We start from the raw sequence: 20,498 nt of genomic DNA on the forward strand, positions 1-20,498 counted from the left end.
ATAGAAGTCTGTAAATGAAATGTTACCATTTACAAACATGCAAAAGGCAGAAAGGTTCACTGCATGTGTATAATAATCAAGAGAAAACAGAATGGTAAAATGTGCTCACAAAAAGGAAGAAAATAATGTTGTCTTTGAACCTCATTAGCAATGCTATAGTCAGGGTAAGTTTGCAATACTCAAGAATCTTTCAGCACACATGTACCTCTACCATTACCATTACTAGAGCTCTTAGTCCTGCATTGCACACTTTCCATGCTATCATAAGTTAGAAACAAACCGAATCCCTTTGAACTACTGCTAATATTTCTTAAGCTCTCTATCAAGTTTGGCTGGACAGCTCTCTCCTTATATGACAGAATATCTCCTCTGCAGTAAACTCATTTTACTGAGGGGTAGCTGACTGGAATAGGATTAGGAACTGATGCTTCACCTCCCAGACTTAGAATCATTACTAGCTTGGGTTGTCTACCATATGTGAAATGAGGGTCTACTGGGGATCAACAGGTCTCTAAACGACATCTACTTTTCACCAAAAATAGCAATAAGAAAATCAATCTCACAACAACTGAACGCTGTTTATAGGGTTTGCTAATACAAAAGTATCAGTTGTGTTCCACAGCGTGGGTGGCTGCACTGCAGTGGTTGCACATGTGCTTGGCTGAACAGTGTCTGCTAAGCGCCTTGAGGTTTCAAGATGAAAAATGCTATACAAATACTACTTCCATTCATTCATTTGGCACAAGTGAGGATCTGTGTTGGGTCTTTCTGATGGCAATTCCCAAAAACCAGTTAAAGTAAGTACAGGTTTTACAGCAAATAGAAGGACAGAGCCAAAAACCTGGATGAAGTCCAAATTGTGAAAAGCAACATAAAAAGGAAGTAGTCCATATGTCTTCACTGTCTATTAAAAGGAACATAAGATTTAGAAAGATGTACTTGCCTTATCTTCTAAGTGTAATTTTAAAAAGCGGAGGTAAGCCACAGGTGCAAATGCATCAGCTGAATGTACAACTACTTGGGATGAGTCCCTGAAATACAGAATCATAAACACCGTATTTTAATGCATGGTTTTATGGACAGGCTATGCCCATTGTCCCTCCACTACTATTCAACATGGTTTACCAACTACTGCTCAAGGGTTTTGTTGCTTTTAAAAAAAAACTGATTAATTAAGAGAAACTCTTTTTGTCAGAAGTTTTGGTTTAATATAAAAAAAAACCTCAGCAGACTCTCATAATTTGCATTTTATTTCATTGTCATAAATTTAATTCAGAAAACATAAAACATTAAACAATGGGGTTTTAGCTTCAGCTTCCTTTTCAACCGCAAAATATGTGGAAAATAAATGCAATTTACACGCATTTTAAGTCTATTTCAAACTTTCAGAGCAGTGTAACCAGGCCTTAGTGTGAATGTATGTAAGTATAAATGACATGATGACTGAAGCTCTGATGACACAACAGCAAGCCAACCCTTTGTTAGTCAAGAGAACCACTAAGTTTTTATTTTATCAGCATTTTAAATCTTGGGATAACCTCATTTCCCACTAAATAATGCTCCGGGAATCACTATAATATTTGTTCCATTGAGAAATCTGATTGTGCCATTTAACTATCTTACACCTCATGTGGAAGGATTAGTAGACACAACTTGCTAATGCCAAATGCATTAATGGGAATGGTGTAAACTTCAGATACGCTGACTGAAACTAGTAAATATTTAGTTTTCATTTTTACAGTCCTAATCTGTCAATCTCCAATTCATAAGCGGCAGTATCTATTGCACTCACCTGCACTGTTTCAAAATTAGAACATTTAGCAATGGAATTAAGATAGGTAAGGGAAAATACAGTATCAGAAGATGAGATACAAAAAAATCTCAGAAGGTGCAAGAGAAAGTCATATGCATAAAAATTATTAGTTTTGGGGTTTTTTGTACTCAGTAAAGCTATTGGCCCACAGATAGTTCATTTGGAATTACACTGAAGTAACCAGTCTTGACATTTTCACTAAGGAAGTGTAAGTACAGATACTCTACTTTGTAAACTAAGACTTTCAGGATGTAATCTATTTACAGAGTAAGTGGAAGATATCCAGGGGGTCAAATGATAAAATTAAGTTAGTTAAAGGAAGGACATTGGCATCAGCTAGAGAAACCAGTGTTTATAGTCAGAACACAACCAATGAGTGTTCTTATTGCAAATAATCCCTAGAACATTTTGGATCAGATCCTCAGCTCGTCTAAATGAGCATAGCTATATCAATTTCCAAAAGGTGATGATCTGGCTTATTGTTATCAGGACGACATTCAATGTAGGTTAGAAATAGCAATATCGGGAGCAGAAAGATTTAAGCTGAAAATCCACTGGTGAATTTTACAACTGTTTTGTTCCCACGGATTCACGAGTTTGGTACACCTGATAGATGTCTCTTTGGAAAACATTAAAGAACGGCAATGGGCAAAAAGTGACTTCAGTCTTTTTATAGAAGATACCTACTTTGCTCTGTATTCAGACTCTCATTTTCTACTTCACTAACTAAAATAAGTTTCTATTACCAATACTTCAAAAAATTATACCTTGCTCTGAAGAATCGATACAATGAGAGAGATATGGGTGATATAGTTGTTCACACATCAATAGAATAATTAACTCTAAGTTCCATTGGTATTGCTAAACTGTAAAAGAACCCACCTTACCGTCCAGATCCCAGGTTCAATTTGTAGGGCTGGAAGTTAGAAAACCTCTCATTTACTTGGCAACTGAACAAATTTTTTATTGAGTCTCTGAGAGAGAATAAACACGGAACCCCAAGATTCCATTTTTACATAATGATTTTTCAGAGGCAAAGCATACTTTAAATAAGGGGCTTGTCTACATGAATAATTAGTTCACGTCACGCTGGGGTGTGACTCTACCCCATGCTAGCCTGGCATGGTCTAACTGTCCATGTGCTGCTGATGCCCATGAACAGTTCGTGCGAGTGCTTTGATCTAGTCCTCTTTGAAATGAAACTAGCTCAAAGCACTCTAGTTGTTCATGTAGACAAGCCCTAAGACACAGTACTACATAAGACTTCATAGGTGCAGGGATTCAGTTCTAATATACCCTTTTAAATAATGACAACCAAACTGGAAACATTTGAAAGCATTTGGTCAGATCGAATGATTTCCTTAAAGAGTTCAGTTAAAAATATCATTTTTCTTTATAAACATGCTTTGGAATTGATCATTAAAAACTCCTAAGATGATAACATAATACCAAGGGACAGCTTTAGTGAATGAATGCTAATGCATTTTTTAATCAGGATCACTAAGAAATTCTTGATAATGAAATCTGTGGCTCGGTTGTATATAGTTATTAAATGAAGACAATAAAATATTCCTGTATGAAAACAAATAATTATCTTTAGTCATTCATTTTGAATTCTGTTCTCATGCAAAGCAGGAAGTGGAAACGGATAAAATTCATGCGCGCCATGAATAAAAACATACAATAAGAGATGGATTGTAGGAATACCACAGGATTTAATGATGATATTCTTGATACATGTTTCTTGTTTATTGATTAATTTCCAGGAAATATTTAGGGAAGTCTATTTCTTTTCCAGGATGCATACATTTCCTACTTGGAAATGATGATGTTAAGGTATGTATGTATGTACATATGTATGTATAAATAAATAGAGGACATTCTATGGGGTGTTTGTTTGTTTTTACTGTATTTGGCATTAAATAAAGTCACCAAGCTGAAAAAGCTAAGAAACACTGCAGTAGAAGAAGGGATCTCAGACCCCCATCAAGAAGAAGAAGAAGGTAGGTAGGTACAGTGGGTTTGAACAAAGAGAGTAGAGAAATGGTAGTTCATGGCAGTTGTTGAAGTCTGGTTAAATCTGTGAGGATAAATTTGAGGATGGTCTGTGGTTGGATAGATGGGTTCTACTAGAGTAGGACAGGAGTGAAGGGAATTTGTGGATATATATATATAAGTAAGGCTGCGAGTCTGTCAAAGAGGCCACGGATTCTGTGACTTTCCAGGACCTTCGTGACTTCTGCAGCGGCCGGTGCAACTGACCCCAGGGCCCCCAAAGCACCAGCAGTGGCCTCGGGTTGTTCCCCGCCAGCACCAGCAGCAGTCCTGGGCCGCGCGCGGCTGTCCCCAGTTCCCCGGAGCACCAGCGGTGCGCCTGAGCTGCTCCCCTCCCATCAGATCCCCCAAGATTTTGTCAGGGGTATATAGTACAGGTCATGGGCCATGAATTTTTGTTTACTGCCTGTGACCTGTCCATGACTTTTATTAAAAATACCCATAACTAAATCTTAGCCTTATATATAAGTAATTTAAAGATTAAAAAAACATCTCAGGGATGCTGTAATCATCTCAAAACCAAATAGCATAAACCCAGAAAATTCAGAGTTAAGGTTAAACTTCAAAGTGTTCCAAACATGCTAAGTTACAGAAATGCAGTGAGGGCACCCAAATAACCCAAACACTGCCCAGTACTGATACCATGACAGAAAAAAATATGAAACAATCCAACTAACCCTCTCCCCCCCTCCCCCCAAAAAAACCAAACAACAGTTTAATTTAATCTGGGACCAAAGACACTAATATGCATTAAACATGAATGTATGGTTATTGTATGGTATCATTGCAGGGCCAAGTTAAGATTGTTTGGCTGCTTCAATTGAAGCAGAAGGTTAAAGTCTGTTTTTCAGAAGCGCTGGGCATCCACAGGTGTCATTGGCTTCCATGGGAACTACAAGTGCTCAGCACCTCTGAACTAGCAAGTCTAGGTGAGTTGGTGAACAAATTATAGTAGACTCTGGCAAAACCAGATCTCCTGACTTTCCTTCCTGTTTTGGCCATAAGTTCATCCTTTCTCTCCTAAATTTTGCATATCTTTAAACTTGTACATCTTCAGATGTCTAATTCAACTAACTCAACATGTCCCTCATAAATTCTCCTCTGACATGAGAGGATACATGAGAAATTTCAGCAGTAAGAGATATTTTCAAAGGGAGCTTGGTGGGGGAAGGGTAGGAAAAAAATCAGTCTTATAAGGGAAGGCGAGTCACAGAGCCTTAACTAGACTGCCATCATTCCGTAATAAAGCAAGCATCACTACTGGCAATTTTCTCTTATCCACAAATCTAGCAGATTGCCTTTCTGTTCAGAGAAAAATTTGAGGAAATGCATTTTGTCAGACATTACACATATGATAAAAACATCATCCAGGAAAAATACTACCCAGGAGTCTATTTACTATAATAGGTGAGTTAGATTTTCTCTTTCCATTTTTTGTGGGGAAGACTCATCTTCACTGTTTTTTGCTGGGATCTACATTTCATGCAGACAAAGTTATTTTTAGGGAGAAGAATTGGACTAGTTTAGTACATAGGATTTTTGTTACTTTAAAAGTCCTTAGAGGTACTTGTATATCTTCATCTAAGCTTCAAAATGTTACTGAAGTGAAATATATTTGAACTATGACAATCTAACCACCTAGCATCTACACCACCATAGTGAATGGAATAGCCTACCTACAGTCTCTAGAGTATCTATCAAAATAGCCAAGGACCTCTAAAAAAGCAATAATAGAGTCACAGATTCATAGATTCTAAGGCCAGAATGGATCCATTGTGATCATTTAGTCCGATCTCCTGTATAACACAAGCCATAGAATCCTCCTCCCCCACCCCCCGCCACCAAAATTCCTAGAGCATATCTTTTTAAAAATCCATCCAATCCTGATTTTAAAATTGTCAGTCATACAGAATCCTCCATGACCCTGGTAAATTGTTCTAACAGTTAATTAACCTAATCGTTAATTTTTTATGCCTTATTGCCCGTCTGAATTTGTCTAGCTTCAACTTTCAGCCATTAGATCTTGTTATAACTTTGTCTGCTTGACTGAAGAGCCCATTATAAAATGTTTGTTCTCCGTGTAGGTACTTACAGACTGTAATCAAGTCACCCCTTAACCTTCTCTTTGTTAAGCTAAACAGATGGCGCTCCTTGAGTTTAACACTATAAACACATTTTCTAATCCTTAAATAATTGTGGCTATTCCGTGAACCTTCTCCAATTTATCAACATCCTTCTTGAACTGGAGACACCAGTAGCCGATGTCCCAGTGTCAAACACAGTGATAAAATAACCTCTTTACTCGTACACAAGATTCCACTGCTTATGCATCCAAAGATCATATTAGCTATTTTGGCCACAGCGTTGCACTGGAAGCTCAAGTTCAGCTGATTATCCACCCTATCCCGAAATCTTTTTCAGAGTCACTGCTTCCCAGAATAACGTCCTCTATGACCTACATTCTTTATTCTTAGATATATATAGTTACATTTAGCCATATTGTTTGCTTGTGCCCAGCTTACTAAGCGATCTCGCTTGTTCTCTGTCAGTGATTTGCCCTCTTCATTATCTACCACTCCCCAATTTTTGTATTGTCTGCAATCTTGATCAGTCATGATTTTATGTTTTCTTCCAGGTCACTGAGAAAAACATTAAACAGGATAGCCAACAACTGATTCCTGTGGGATGCCACTAAGAAATCCATCATCTCAGTGATGATTCCCCATTTACAATTACGTGTTGCGACCTATCAGTTAGCCAGTTTTTAATCCATTTAATATGTTCCATCTTAATTTTCTGAGGGGTAGGCGTGTTAGTCTGTATCCACAAAAACAACGAGGAGTCTGATGGCACCTTAAAGAAACTACCCTTAGATTCGGTGCCAAATGCAGTTCCACTAGACCTGAGAGTAAGGACCATAATATAGCCCTCCATATTAATCCTCTCCTCTCCTTAACAATAACTGACACTTTCTAGTAAGACATTAAATCATTTTACCACAGACTTGTCTTTATTCAGGCAGGGACTTCGAAAGGCTTAAGGGAGTTAGGCACCCAATCCCAATGTGTGTGAGTGTGAGTGTGAGAAAGAAAGCAAGCAAGCAAGAAAGAAAAGCAGCCAAACAAATTTCAATGCATTGATATGAACATATCTTATGATGTCAACTAACAAATTTTATAACAAATGTAGACTGAAAGCTAGCCACTCTTTTTCTGGATGATGCTGTTGTGTACCAATATTACCAATGATCAATACAATGCTGATCAGACCACAACATTTTGTCTGGCTGAAAATAGAGACCTTGATGAAGTCACTGTACCAAACAGATCTTATCTCTAAAATAATAAAGTGCCATAAATGCCTGCTCCTTTTCTTACTGAAATTGATGGTAATTTGCCATTGATTTCAACAGGAATAGTATCAGCCCTGAATTGCACAGTAAATTTGCCACATTTCCTCTATTGCTTACTACTGCTAGAAGAAGATATAAAAGAATGGGCCTGTTTCATTACAGCACTAAATGTCCATATGTGCCATAATGCTGACCTTCCATAAGTTGATGTATCTGAAATGGTATGCAAGTGACATTCCGTTATTAGAGACTGTTTACTTGGATAAGAATAGGAACAATAGTCAAAACATCTCAAAATATGAAGGCTAAGCTATTCAACGTCATGTACTGAGAAACTTGAATTAAGACAGAGAAATTTCGCATATCCCTCTAAACAGATTTTAACAAATTTCAGCAAAGAAATAAGCTACTCAGAGTAACTGGATGGATTCAAGTAAGTTTACATTCAAAAATGTCCCCTTAGAAACTGATGGAAAATGTTTAGCATTATCATTCTAAGTCACTAAAGTTGAAAAAAGAAGAAAAAAAAAGACACTGAGTTAATGGAACCCACAGGCTACTGATGTGGCAGTTTATCAAATGTAGCTGTAATGAAAGATAAATATTACAGGCAATTCGCACTTCATGAAAGGATAAAAGTGTCAGTGTGTAGGTACCAGTTTTACTGCAGGCCATAATCAGCAAGTAAACGAAAGTGCAAATGTCTAAAAAGTTTATAGCCTTCTATGAAGGCCTCGTCTTGTCAGGCACTGATTTAGGTTTTCAGAGGACTTTGCCAGCGTTAAACAAAGTGACTGTTTGTGAACTTAGAGGACATGTTCTACTCCTGCCAACAAATGTTGCCTCAAGCTAAATGTCAATATGTTCTCATCACTTAAATTTAAGGAAGGGGAAGAAACAGTTCCTTACACAACTATTTTCTTCTTAAACAGAGGACAGTCCAAAGTGAATGTTTCATATTCCCCACCTTCTCCACAAACATGAACTTCATACTTCTTAGAGAGCTGAGACAAAAGGAAAAAACAGGTAGTTAGAATAATTGCTGCTCTTATACATAGCGTCAAATGTATTTTACTGAAAATGTATGTGTGTACAGGGCTTATAGTAATTTTCTCAATCTAGGTGTCTCACTACAACTCTAAAAAAAGGAACAAACTCTAAAATGCACTGGATGTACTTGTAAGTTTCTGACTCTCCTCTACAGTACTTTATACAAACTGATTCATAATATTTTTAAAGTTCCAAAAATTACTGCCATGTTGTTTTTCATCTCTGCAATAGTTACACTTCACCATCCAGATAAAAAATCGCAGTGACTGCACCCCAGTAGAAATGGAAGGATGTTGAAATAAGATTCCTTTAGGAAACTGGCTAGAAAATAACAATAACCTTTACATCCACTCCCAGATCTCATTATGCAGTCTGTGAGATATCTTGTGTTGTAAGCTCTGACCAGAAGCTACTGAATTCAGCAAACACATAATATTATTATAGCAACAGGTTTAACAATTGTGCTCTACGTATTTGTTGGCTCAAACTCTTTCCCAAATCTTCAAGTAAAAGAGTTAATCCTGGCCCCACTAAAGTTAATTGCAAAACTCCTACTGACTTCAATGGAGCCAGGATTTCACCCTTAGAGGGAAAGAAACATTAGCCATTTTCTTTTGGTTACATCCCTGAACATTTTTCATATTTTTTTTTTGCACTTTGTTTTGTATTTACCTGATAGACAAGTCAGATACATTATACATGAAAGTAAATGTAACAAGTGCAAAAGAATACTATTTGTCTGTTTTTAATCATCCTAAATCCTCAATTTAGCAGTTTCTCACTTGAGGTCTGATCCAAAGTTTTGCTTGAGTAAAGAGCGTAGAGCCAATCTCTTGAACAGTACATTCTAATTCTGTTTTAACAACACTGTAATGGTAGATGGTAACCATGCAATGTAGGAATTTAATTATGCTAAGAGCACACATTAAATCTATGATACAGTAAAAATGCTAATTGGACACAGTACAAAGCTTTTCTAGACTCATGATTCCACTCCTGCACCTCACGATTTTGTGGTTATAATTTGACTTTTAAGTGGTCCTCATTCTTTTTAAGAAAGTTATAAACATTGTTACTTGTGCACTTATCCTTTAAGAGGTTCATCCTGCAATCTCTCCCTTTGTGGAATTTCCATTGACTTCACTGGGAGTTATGTGCATGGAGGGTTTCCTTGAATGGGAAGATTGGATGCCAGAATGAGCCCTGAAAGCTGATTTGAATGCACTCGGGGGAGTTGGGTCTGGGGTTTCCATCAGGGCAAATGGAGCTCACTGGATCAGGGCAGAGACTTAGGGCAGGATCCAGGGCCTTTTCCAGGCAGGTGACTATACACTGATCTAAAATGCTGCAGTGGAGTACACAGCAGGAACCCACCAGGCCTCCACAGGTTGACAAGGCCAGAAGATGTGTGAAGCATCTGGAATGGAGAGTTTTGGCAATTAGCCACCAAAAAATCATACATGTTACATGAATTATTCAGGGACAATAGGGTACACCTCTCTGACTGGGGAATGGATATATTTTTGACCAGTGTTAGGGAGGGAACTGTTAACTATGGATACGTCTACACTACAAACTAGGGGTATGATGCCCCTACTTGTGTACACATACTCATGCTAACTCTGATTGAGCTAGCACAAGTATAAATAGCAGTGTAGATGCAGTAGCACTGGTAGCGGCAGAGGAGGCCTGGCTGAGCCCTTCTGAGTACAAACCTGCCTGAAACCAGTGGGTATATACTTGGCACGGCTCAGCTATGCTTCCACTGATGCTACCAATGCTACATTGCTATTTATACTTGTGCTAGCTCAATGAGAGCTAGTGGGGGTATGTGTACATTATCAGGGAATCAGGTTCCTAGCTTGTCGTGTAGACGTAGTACATCTGGGTACACAAGCTGGGGTGGGAGGGAGGCAGTCAAGCTAATTGCTAGCACCTCCTCATGGCAAGTGTACAGTGGAGGTATTCATTCCATAGAGGATCTGATTCCCTGATAATAAGGAATTGGAAGAGGACTTAGTGGAAGGCATCCCCTAAAGAACGTGGGGAATGGGGTTAGGACTCCTAATGTCTGGTAAAGTGAGGAGACAACCCCCTTTCTCCAGACCCTTAACAAGGGGAAGGCAGTGGGCTTCCAGCAATGGACTAGGGCATGCTATGGCGGGGTGGGGGGCTAACAGCAGCTCTCCACCAGGGGAAATCATGACCTGCATTGTACATATTTTAGCTGGATAGTTCCCAGAGGAGTTGAATTAATAAAGCTGCTGCCTAATTAAACCACATCACTTGCACCTTCTCTGTCTGTGTGTGTGCCCAAGACAATGGGGGCCTGTTTCCGGAAAAGCAGTAACTCTGAAAAGGATTTAGGTGTCACAGAGGACAAGCAACTCAACATGAACCCTCAGTGTAATGCTGTGACAAAAAAGGCGAATATGATCTTTGAATGGATAAACAGGGAAGTAGTGAGTAGGCGTAAGGAGGTTTATTTGGTCCTGTCTGAGCACAGTGGTCCAGACTCAATGAGTTCTCAAGGTCCCTTCCAGCGCTACATTTTTAAGATTCTATGACTGTACTTTGTATTCTGCATTGGTGAGACCAACACTGGAATACTGTGTTCAGTTCTGGGGTCCACATTTGAAAAAAAAATGTTGAAAAACCAGAAAGGGTGCAGAAACGAGCCACAAAAATTATTCAAGGGCTGGAGAAAATACCTCACAGTGAGAGACTTAAAGTGTTCAATCTGTTTATCTTATCAAAAAAAGATTGAGAGGTGACTTGTTTACACTGTACAGTACAAGTAACTTTGTGGGGAGAAAATACCGAGTAGTAAGGGACTCTTTAATCTAGTGGGAAAAGATCCAGTGGCTGGAGGCTGATGCCCAACAAATTCAAATAATAAATTAGGCACTTTTTTTTTTTTTTTTTTTTGGTAACAGTAAGGGTGATTGACCATTGAAACAAAGTACCAAAGGAAGTGGTGGAGTCTCCATGTCTTGAGCTCATCAAATCATGACTAGATTCCTCTTTGGAAGATGTGCTTTAGAAGTCAATGAATCAGAATCAGAAGTCAATGGGCTCAATACAAGGGTAATTAGATGAAATTAATGGCCAGTGATAGACAGGATGTCAGACAAGATAATACAATGGTCCTTTTGGCCTTAAAATCTATTATGTGTAATTTTTATTAATTATTATTATTATTGTCGTTGCTGATCCAACTCCTTGTGACTTCAATTCAATTCTGAATCATTGTAAACTATGCATCTGATGCTTAACGTGTTGAGCACCCTCAGCTCATTCCTTATACATGATAGAGCAACTGTCTGTATCTGTCTCTAACTGAAGTGAGATCAAAAATATTAGTCCCCCATATCCTTTTTTTTCCAGGCTAAAATTAAGGCAACATTATTTTATAAGCATTTAGTCTTATAGATATATTTTCAGTGAAACTGTTTATATTTTCACAAGACTAAGGTTACTTTTATATTAGGGGATTTATTTTTACAATGCTACCAGAGGATTTCAGGTAATGGATATGTCTGATATGTTACAATAAAACTGTACTAGTATTCCTGAGTATGGAGAGTGTTAGCTAAACTTTCAGTTTTCTTTAATAAGTATTTCTTTTAAAATATTTTTAACAGATCTGGATGACTTGAGTCATCACCTTAGCATAAAGAACACCAGGGACTCTGAACACAAACATAACAAAAAAGAAAGAAGTTCAAAGAACTTAATCCTTTTCCAGGATCAGAGATCACATTTTTAATCATAGCCCTTTGACACTGAATATGAAGCTGGAAAATGTTAAATACCATTTTGCTTGCACTATCGTCAACCTTTTATTTCTGAAAAATATCTAATAGCTCAGACAAAGATGGTATCTGTCACAAAATTCTACATGACTGTTTACTCATTTTGTGATGGAAAATTCAAATCTCGTTTTAAATAAAGATAAAATTATCTTTTTAAAGCCAATGTTATCACAGGCATTTCCTTCCTAAAGACAGAATATCTCCATGTGTAAAAATAACCAAACATACATTTAATCAAGCTTTCATTTTCAAAAATTATACTCCTGACATACAAGACAGTTTCACCTGTCAAAAAGTGCAGCAAGGTTTTTATAGGACAAATCTATCAAAAATAATTAATGTTGATACAATAAGAATGGACAACTTACAAAACAGTTAGTCAGAACCTTTTATTCTTCTTCCTGCCAGGAGCTTCTGCTGCAATGAATACTAAATAGAGCTACTGAAAAATAAAACTAATACACAGGTTTGTTTATCTTAAAAAAAAAAAAAAAACTATGAAATGCGTGTATTTTTGAGGAACAAAGAAGTTTGTCTGATTTTTTTCCAGGTGTAGCCTAACTAAAAATATTTCACAGTGAGAATAAGGAATGAATGTTTACTGTGTAAGTTATTTCTAAACTTGATGGTTCTGCTTTTAAGCCTTGAGTGCTGTGAGTTCTTCCTGGAAACCAGCATCAAACACTTCAAAGCTGAGAGTCTAAATTTGCTGTCCTTGTTGGGAAATCCCAACTTTCAGTGCCATTGGGCTTAGGATCATATTTGGTCCTGAGCATTCTAAACTCCCAGTGAAGTCACTAGCAACTGAAGATACTTAGCACCTCAAAGGACCAGGCTCTTAATGTGCCTTTTAGAAGTAAAAGAAGCTGAGCTATATTTTTCAAGTTGCCATCAGTGAGACAGGAACCAGCTTTCAAATACTTTAAAATACTAACATTTTTTACAGACTTGTATTATCTTGTTTTGCAACCTAGATCTGACATGCATAATAAATATGACAACTCAATAAGAATAACTTTTAAAGCTAAACCTAAATTTCATGAGAGGGGGATCTTGCCTCATAGTTGTAATGGGTCAAAACAACCTCACCTCTCATTATATTTACAAATTACACCACTCAAGAAAAGTTGATATCCAGTCCAATTTTAAACCTAAAACAAATACCAGAGTATCATGGAAACAACTTTTACACTAGATGAAATCCAGCATCAAACAAAGATACAAATAAAGCTTTCATTACGTATACAAAGTGAAGCCCACATACTCAAAACAACTCATCCTCCTGCTATCCTGACCATGAAACTGCAGGGTGAAGGCAGAGTTTATCACAGAATTTTAGTAGTCAGAGATGGGAAAGGCCAATTCAATTACTGAATCCAACCTGCTGCAAGGGAAAGATTTTATAGCTCCCAGTCAGAGAACATATCAGGTATTAAACCTTCTATACACTTCATCTTCACCAACAGGCCAAGAAGTAATAATTAAATTCTGGTGCAACTGTTCAAACCACAAACAATTTCTAATTCTCTATCAAGGAAAAATACTGTACAAGCAAATATTACTGTTGCATGCATTTGATTTTGATTTTTTAAAAGTTCTACATAGATTAGGGTTCTTGGCATGTTGCCAATAGATCCATCTAGTTTAGCAAGGATTGGGCATCTTTGGTACAAGGGAAGCAGTTGGACAAGAGCGCAAATATAATCATCTCAATTTAACATAATTAATCAACACCTAGCTATTTAGAAAAAAATAATTCAAGAACTTTTCTTGTCACAATGAAATAATATAATTATTTTACTATGCTGATAAAAACGACCCACAATTATGGCCCTACTTAACTTGCGATATTGAGGAAATTGCAGATTCTGCAATATTAGGTTTCCACCATAATTTTGACAGCAGGAGTCCTGGCCACCACAGGGCTGAGAGTGGGCTCCCCCGCTGTCAGCCTGAGTGGCCACTCTCAGTCCCGGGCGGCCGACAGTGGGAGCCCGCACTATCCAGCCCCCTGTTCTCACTCTCAGCCCCAGACCCCCACCAGTGGAAAATTGCAGAAAAGTAATAATGGACTTTATTACTGCAAATAATAAAGTCTGTTACTACTTTTCCGCAATTTTCCATGGTTTGTCCGCAACTCAGCTGCAATTTTTTGACAATCATCCTGCAATTCACATAGGGCCTTATCCATAATAAAATAGAAGCCACAGAAGAACATCATTCCACTCATAACCTTAATCTCCAGGATATAAATCAGAAAAGAACTTACTGTATATACTCATTCATAAGCCAAATTTTTTTTAGTAAAAAAAGGGAAGCACCAGAGACGGGTGTCGGCTTATGAACGGGTATAGAGAGGGAGAGGTGGGACACAGCCCCTCCCCCCAACAGAGGGAGCAAGGAGAGGCAGCACAGCCAGCAGAGCCAGAAGGGAAGAGGCGGGGCCAGAGTCTCTCCGCTTCTGGCCACGCTGCTCTCCCCCCAGCCTCCAAAGCAGCTGCAGCTCTGGGGCTGGCAGGCTGCAGCCGTGCCGCTCAGCCCCACCCCCCAGAGCAGGCTGCGGCCGCGCTGCCCGGTCTGACCCGCCAGAGCAGGCTGCAGCCGTGCCGCCCGCCCGGTCCCCCAGAGCAGGCTGCAGCCGTGCCGCCCGGCCCAGCATGTTGGAACATGCTGCGGCTGCGCCGCCCGGTCTGGCCCGCTGGAGCACGCTGTGGCCGCGCTGCCCAGCCTGCCGGAGCAGCTCCAGCCGGGTCAGAGACATCGTCCCCCGGCCCTCCCCAGATAAGGTGGGAAGGGATGGGATGGGAAGAGTGTGGGGGTCCCAGGCTAGGGGTGGGGTCATATGGGGGAGTGGTCACAGGGGTTACTCCCCTGACTCCCAGCTTCTCCCCCCCAAAAAAATTCCCCACCAGTTGCTGTCCCGGCCCATCAGGGTAAGCAGCTGGCACGCCGGGACTCTTTGTTTACTTAGGTTTACCTCCGTGCCTGCGGACGCTCGAGGTAAACAAACCATCTTGGCCCGCCAGCAGCTTATCCTGATGGCCCGTGAGCCAAAGTTTGCCGATCCCTGAATTATAGGGTCGGCTTATGAACAGGTTATAAAAATTTTCCATTTTTACTTATTCATCTTGGGGGGGTCGGCTTATAAACGAACCAGCTTATGATAGAGTATATACGGTAATTAATTCAAAGTTTGTTCCACTTAATAGATCTCACTTTAGCTAATGTCCATTTTACAGTTAACATGGCATCAGAAATCAGCTGCCATTTAATATAAAAGGGAGACCAATTTCTATCCAACACATATGGTTTGACTTAAACATATAAATTAAAGCTATAAGAAGTAGCTGAAAATCAGGTGACAACATGTTTTTCCAAATGGAAAATGAAGCACCAATGTGGGAATCTACTACACACTTATTCATTTTAAACATAAGAGACAGTTACTTTATTTAACTTTATTAGCCAGAAAACTGTATAATCCCAAACATCTAATGAAATTACTCAGGCAGAGTCAATCTCTATTTGTCCAGTCTACAGAGGAACTGGTTCTACAAAACCACAGCTAGAGAGTCCTCTAACTACTCTACACACAATTCTCTTCATACCTAAAATTGCGACATGAAAACATTTTGGCCTTACAGTAACTCCTCGCTTAACGTTGTAGTTATGTTTCTGAAAAATGCAACTTTAAGCGAAATGATGTTAAGCGAATCCAATTTCCCCATAAGAAATAATGTAAATGGGGGGGGGGGGGGGGGGGTTAGGTTCCAGGGAATTTTTTTTCACCAGACAATATATATATATATATATATATATATATATATATATATATATATATATATACACACACACACACACATAGAGTATAAGTTTTAAACAAACAATTTAATACTGGTACACAGCGATGATGATTGTCAAGCTTGGTTGAGGTGGTGAAGTCAGAAGGTGCGTTATTTCCCAGGGAATGCCTTACTGCTAAATGATGAACTAGCAATCAGCTGAGCCCTCAAGGATTAACCCATTGTTGTTAATGTAGCCTCACACTGTACAAGGCAGCATGAATGGAGGAAGGGGAGACAGCATAGCAGACAGAGACACACACCCTGTGTGTGAGAGAGATGCACAAGGCCCCTTTAAGTACGCTGACCCTACTCTAAGTACATTGCCTTTTTAAGTAGATCAGCAAGTTGAGACAGAAGCTGCTGCCAGGAAGCTCCCTCTATCCTGAGCCCTGTCGTGTCCCCCCTCTCCCCCTGCTCTATGGAAATGGGGTAAGCAGGGTGCAGGAGCAGGGGGGAAAGGGACACCCTGACATTAGTCCCCCTCTTACCACCTCCCCTCCCTCCCCCCGCACAGCAAGCAGGAGGCTCCAGGGAGCAGCTCCAAGGCAGAGTGCAGGAGCAGCACATGGCAGTGGGGGGAGGGACAGTTGAACTGATGGCAATTGATAGCCTGCTGGGCGGCTGCTGCACAGGGAACTTAGGGGAACGGTGAGCTGATAGGGGGCTGCCGGTCCACCCTGGTTCCAAGTCTCCCCAAGTAGCTCCAAGGGGCTGCTCTTCCTGCAAGCAGTGGACAAAGCAGGCGGCTGCCAAACTACATTACAAGGGAGCATTGCGCAACTTTAAATGAGCATGTTCTCTAATTGATCAGCAACATAACAACAAAATAACATTAACCAGGACGACTTTAAGTGAGGAGTTACTGTAGTGGGTTCATTGGGGTGTACTGTTTTCTATTGCTCTAGGCAGAAGTTATGATGTCAGAAAAATAATACTGTAGGACCATGCTCTAAATACTGACCTCTCACATCAAAATAATGAATGAATTTTGAAATGTAATGGTCAATAGACTACTTTCAACCAACCATGAATCAATAAAAGTACCATGTAGGTAACAATCTTGTGCGGAAACTCCTCACATATTCAACAATGGCACTTTTCAGGGCAGTGAGGTTTGATAATTCTTCATGGAAAGAAAGTCACTTAATTTTTAAATAAATGTTTGAGGTTTTAACTGGGTAACAGCATTCTCTCAATAATATAGGGTGGCAACATTCTCCTTTTGCTTCACTCTGTTTGCATAAATTGGAACCCTACAGGGAGATGCAGAATAATTACTAGTGCAGGATTGGGACATATATGGCTCAATAAACTCCACCCTGAATGTAAGGAAGGGAAAGTAGCCCTCTGGCAAAGCGATTTCAGAGATAGGCAGGTCGTGAAAGAAGGAATCTTAAGACCGGCCAAGCTGAGAGAAAGAAGGGTCAGCTAGAAGTGCCTGGCACTCTGACACCTTCTTTACAGAGGTAATTGCCACCAAAACCAATGTTTTCATTGACAGCAATTGCAGGAGAAAGGTTAAAAGGGGGGACACATCAATATTAAGTTTATGTCCCATAAAGGTAATGAATTGGACACTGAAGAGTACACATTGATAAGACCCTTTAAAAATCCAAATATCAAGGGCTACAAAAAACCCCATCCACTGGTGGGGTGTATTGCAGAAACGGTTGCTAAACGGACTCTCACTGAACTGACACTATGCAGGTAGTCTAGTATATATCTAATGGCTGTATTATCAGGAGATAGCTGATGAGATTCTGCCCAGATTGAAAACCTTTTCCATTCTGCTGCATAAGTGGCTCTGGTGGAATTTTTTCTGCTGTTCACCGGAATGGCTTGGACTTCTCAGCAGCAAACTCTTTCTTCTTTGCTCAACCAGAGATCATCCATGTTGTTAGGTAAAGAGATTGCAAGTTTGGGTGCTGTGATTTGCCTTGATTTTGAGACAAAAAATCCTCACGCAGAGGTAGTGATATGGGTGGATGAATGGAGAGTTGATGTAAATCTTTGTTTCAGCACTGCCGTGGCCAGGTAAATGCTATGAGGCTGCTTTGTCTCTTCTGAGCTTCCTGATCATCCTAGGAATCAGAGGGACTGGAGGAAAAACGTACCGCAAGTGGTACGACATCAAGAAAGGCATCTGTGTCAGAACCTGGAAGAAAATCTCTTCCATTTGGTGTTTAGAGTGGTTGCAAGTCTGTTATTGGGTATTCCCATTCATGGAAGCTTCCTTGCAGAGCACCCCTTTTTATTGAGCATTTGTGATGGTCTATGAAATTCCTATTGAGGGAATTCACAATAGTGTTCCTCAACCCTGGGAGATGAAAGGCCTTTAGGAAGATACTGTTCTTTATGCAGAAGTGGATTGCTCTCTGGCACAGCTGAGATGACATTGCACCTTCCTGCTTGTTCTGATAAAACATAGTAATGGCACTGTCAGTGAGAACTTGAAAATGAACATCTCACAGGCACGATACCTCAAAGTTCCTGCATATTTATATGGAATGAAAGTTCCAGAGGCATCCAAAGGGCTTGAATCTGAAGTTTGCCCAGATGGGTCCCCAACACCTAGTGGACACGTCTCCTATCAATGTCATAGTTGGCTCTGGTGGCAGGAAAGGAACTCCTATGCATACATTCTGAGGGTCTCACCACCAATTCAGGGACTTACACACTCATACGGGTATGTAAATGAGTATGTCCAGCGAATGTATGCTTGGACAGTAGCCAGGCCTGCAGACATATGAGGTGAATTCTGGCATGTTAAGTCATGTACATGCACAAGACCCAAGAGCTGTAGACAAGAATGCACTGTTGTTCTCAAGTTGGTCTTGAGCTCTCAGACAGAGGCTATGAACTGGAACCTGTCCATCAGGAGGTAAGCCATGGCAGTCGTGGCACTGATATCAGTCCCTATGAAACTTATTTGCTGTGTTTGATGTAATTTTGATTGCTGTACATTCAATATTAGACCTAGACAACAGAACAGATGTCTGAGAAGGAGGATGCTGTTATGGACGGGAGACCTTGACCCTTCCTGAACTAGCCAATCGCCTAGGTCAGGAAATATTTGAACTCTTAAATGGCACAGATGGTCTGCTATCGTTATCGTACGCTTGGAAAACACCCTGGGGGCTAACAATAGGCTGAAGAATAGCACGGTGTATTGGTAGTGCATGATGGGTACCATGAATTGAAGATATTTTCAGTGGCTGGGATGTACTTCCACATGACAAGAAGCATTTTGCAGGTCACTGGGAAACACCAATTTCCAGTCTCCAAGGAAGGGATAACAGATACCATGGTGACCATCCTAAATTTCATCTTTTTGATAAATTCAATCAGATTTCTTAAAACCATCTCTCTTTGTGAGAATCAGTAAATAGCAGGAAAAGAAGCCTTTCCCTCTGTGTTGGTAAGGAACTTCCTCTATTGCCCCCAATTCCAATAGAGACTATAATTCTTGATCTAAAATAGTCTTGTAAAACAGATTCCTGAAAGGTGGATTGGGGAAAGGGAGGAGGGTGAGCTGGATAACGTAACCCTCCTTTTCTGGGCTGATGACCCACTTGTCTGATGTAATCTCTGCCAATGCATTGTAAAAGAGAGAAAGGTACTTCCACAATACAGGGTTTGGATGTATGTAGAAGATGAGACATTGTCCTCAACTGAGATATCAAAATGACTGCTTCAAAGTCATCAAAGTCTGGTGTAGAAAGGTGTGTTGTGGACAATGCCAATGGGAGATGTCTAGGAGGCTTAGATCAACTTCTAGAGGCATTCTGAAATCTCTGATGGTGGTAAGATCTGTACTCTGTTTGGGACTTGAACTGCTTCCTCTTTGTTACTGGAGTGTAGATACCCAGTGATCGAAGGGCAGCACAAGAATCTTTCAACATATACATGGCTAGGCAGCCAGAAGGACCCTCTGGGATGCATTGCCTTCTTGAGAAGATGTATTTTAAGGAGGAAATCCCTCTTTTTTTTCATTCTTGTCTCAAAGGAGGTACAAATAGAACATTTGTTCCTCATGTCGCTCACCTAAGCAGATTAGGCAACTTTTGTGCTTATCGCTAAGAGGGGTCATGGCCCTGCACGACACATTTAAAACTTGGGGATTTCTCCATAGTGAATCCCAATTTAAACTAACTTACTCACTACACTAAATTAACACTAAACTAAACTAACCTACAACTGTATACAAGATTTTTTTTTCTTTTTTACAAAGGCTGTCTAGCCAAAGTTCAGAAGCAGCAGGGAGCTCCACCTCTCACCATGAGCAGTAAGAAGGAACTGAGGGGGAAGCAGCAACCATGCCCCTTTATTCCCTTGGCTCTCCCCTATCCAATGTCTCTTCTCTTCTTCCCCTCTCCTCGCATCACTTTGGTTATTATGGGAAATGTTTCCCAAAGACAAAGGCTTTAAATCGTATCCTTTGGTTTAACCTACCTTTTTCAGAAAGCTCATTTCACAGCCAAACTCTACCAGCAAAAAGAAAATAGCTTTTTACACCTGCTATTAGTGGTATCTCCACTGCTGACGGGGAGAGAGGAAAATAGTGTTTT

Source organism: Emys orbicularis, chromosome 4 (genome assembly GCF_028017835.1).
Source record: "Emys orbicularis isolate rEmyOrb1 chromosome 4, rEmyOrb1.hap1, whole genome shotgun sequence".
Taxonomy (NCBI): Eukaryota; Metazoa; Chordata; order Testudines; family Emydidae; genus Emys; species Emys orbicularis.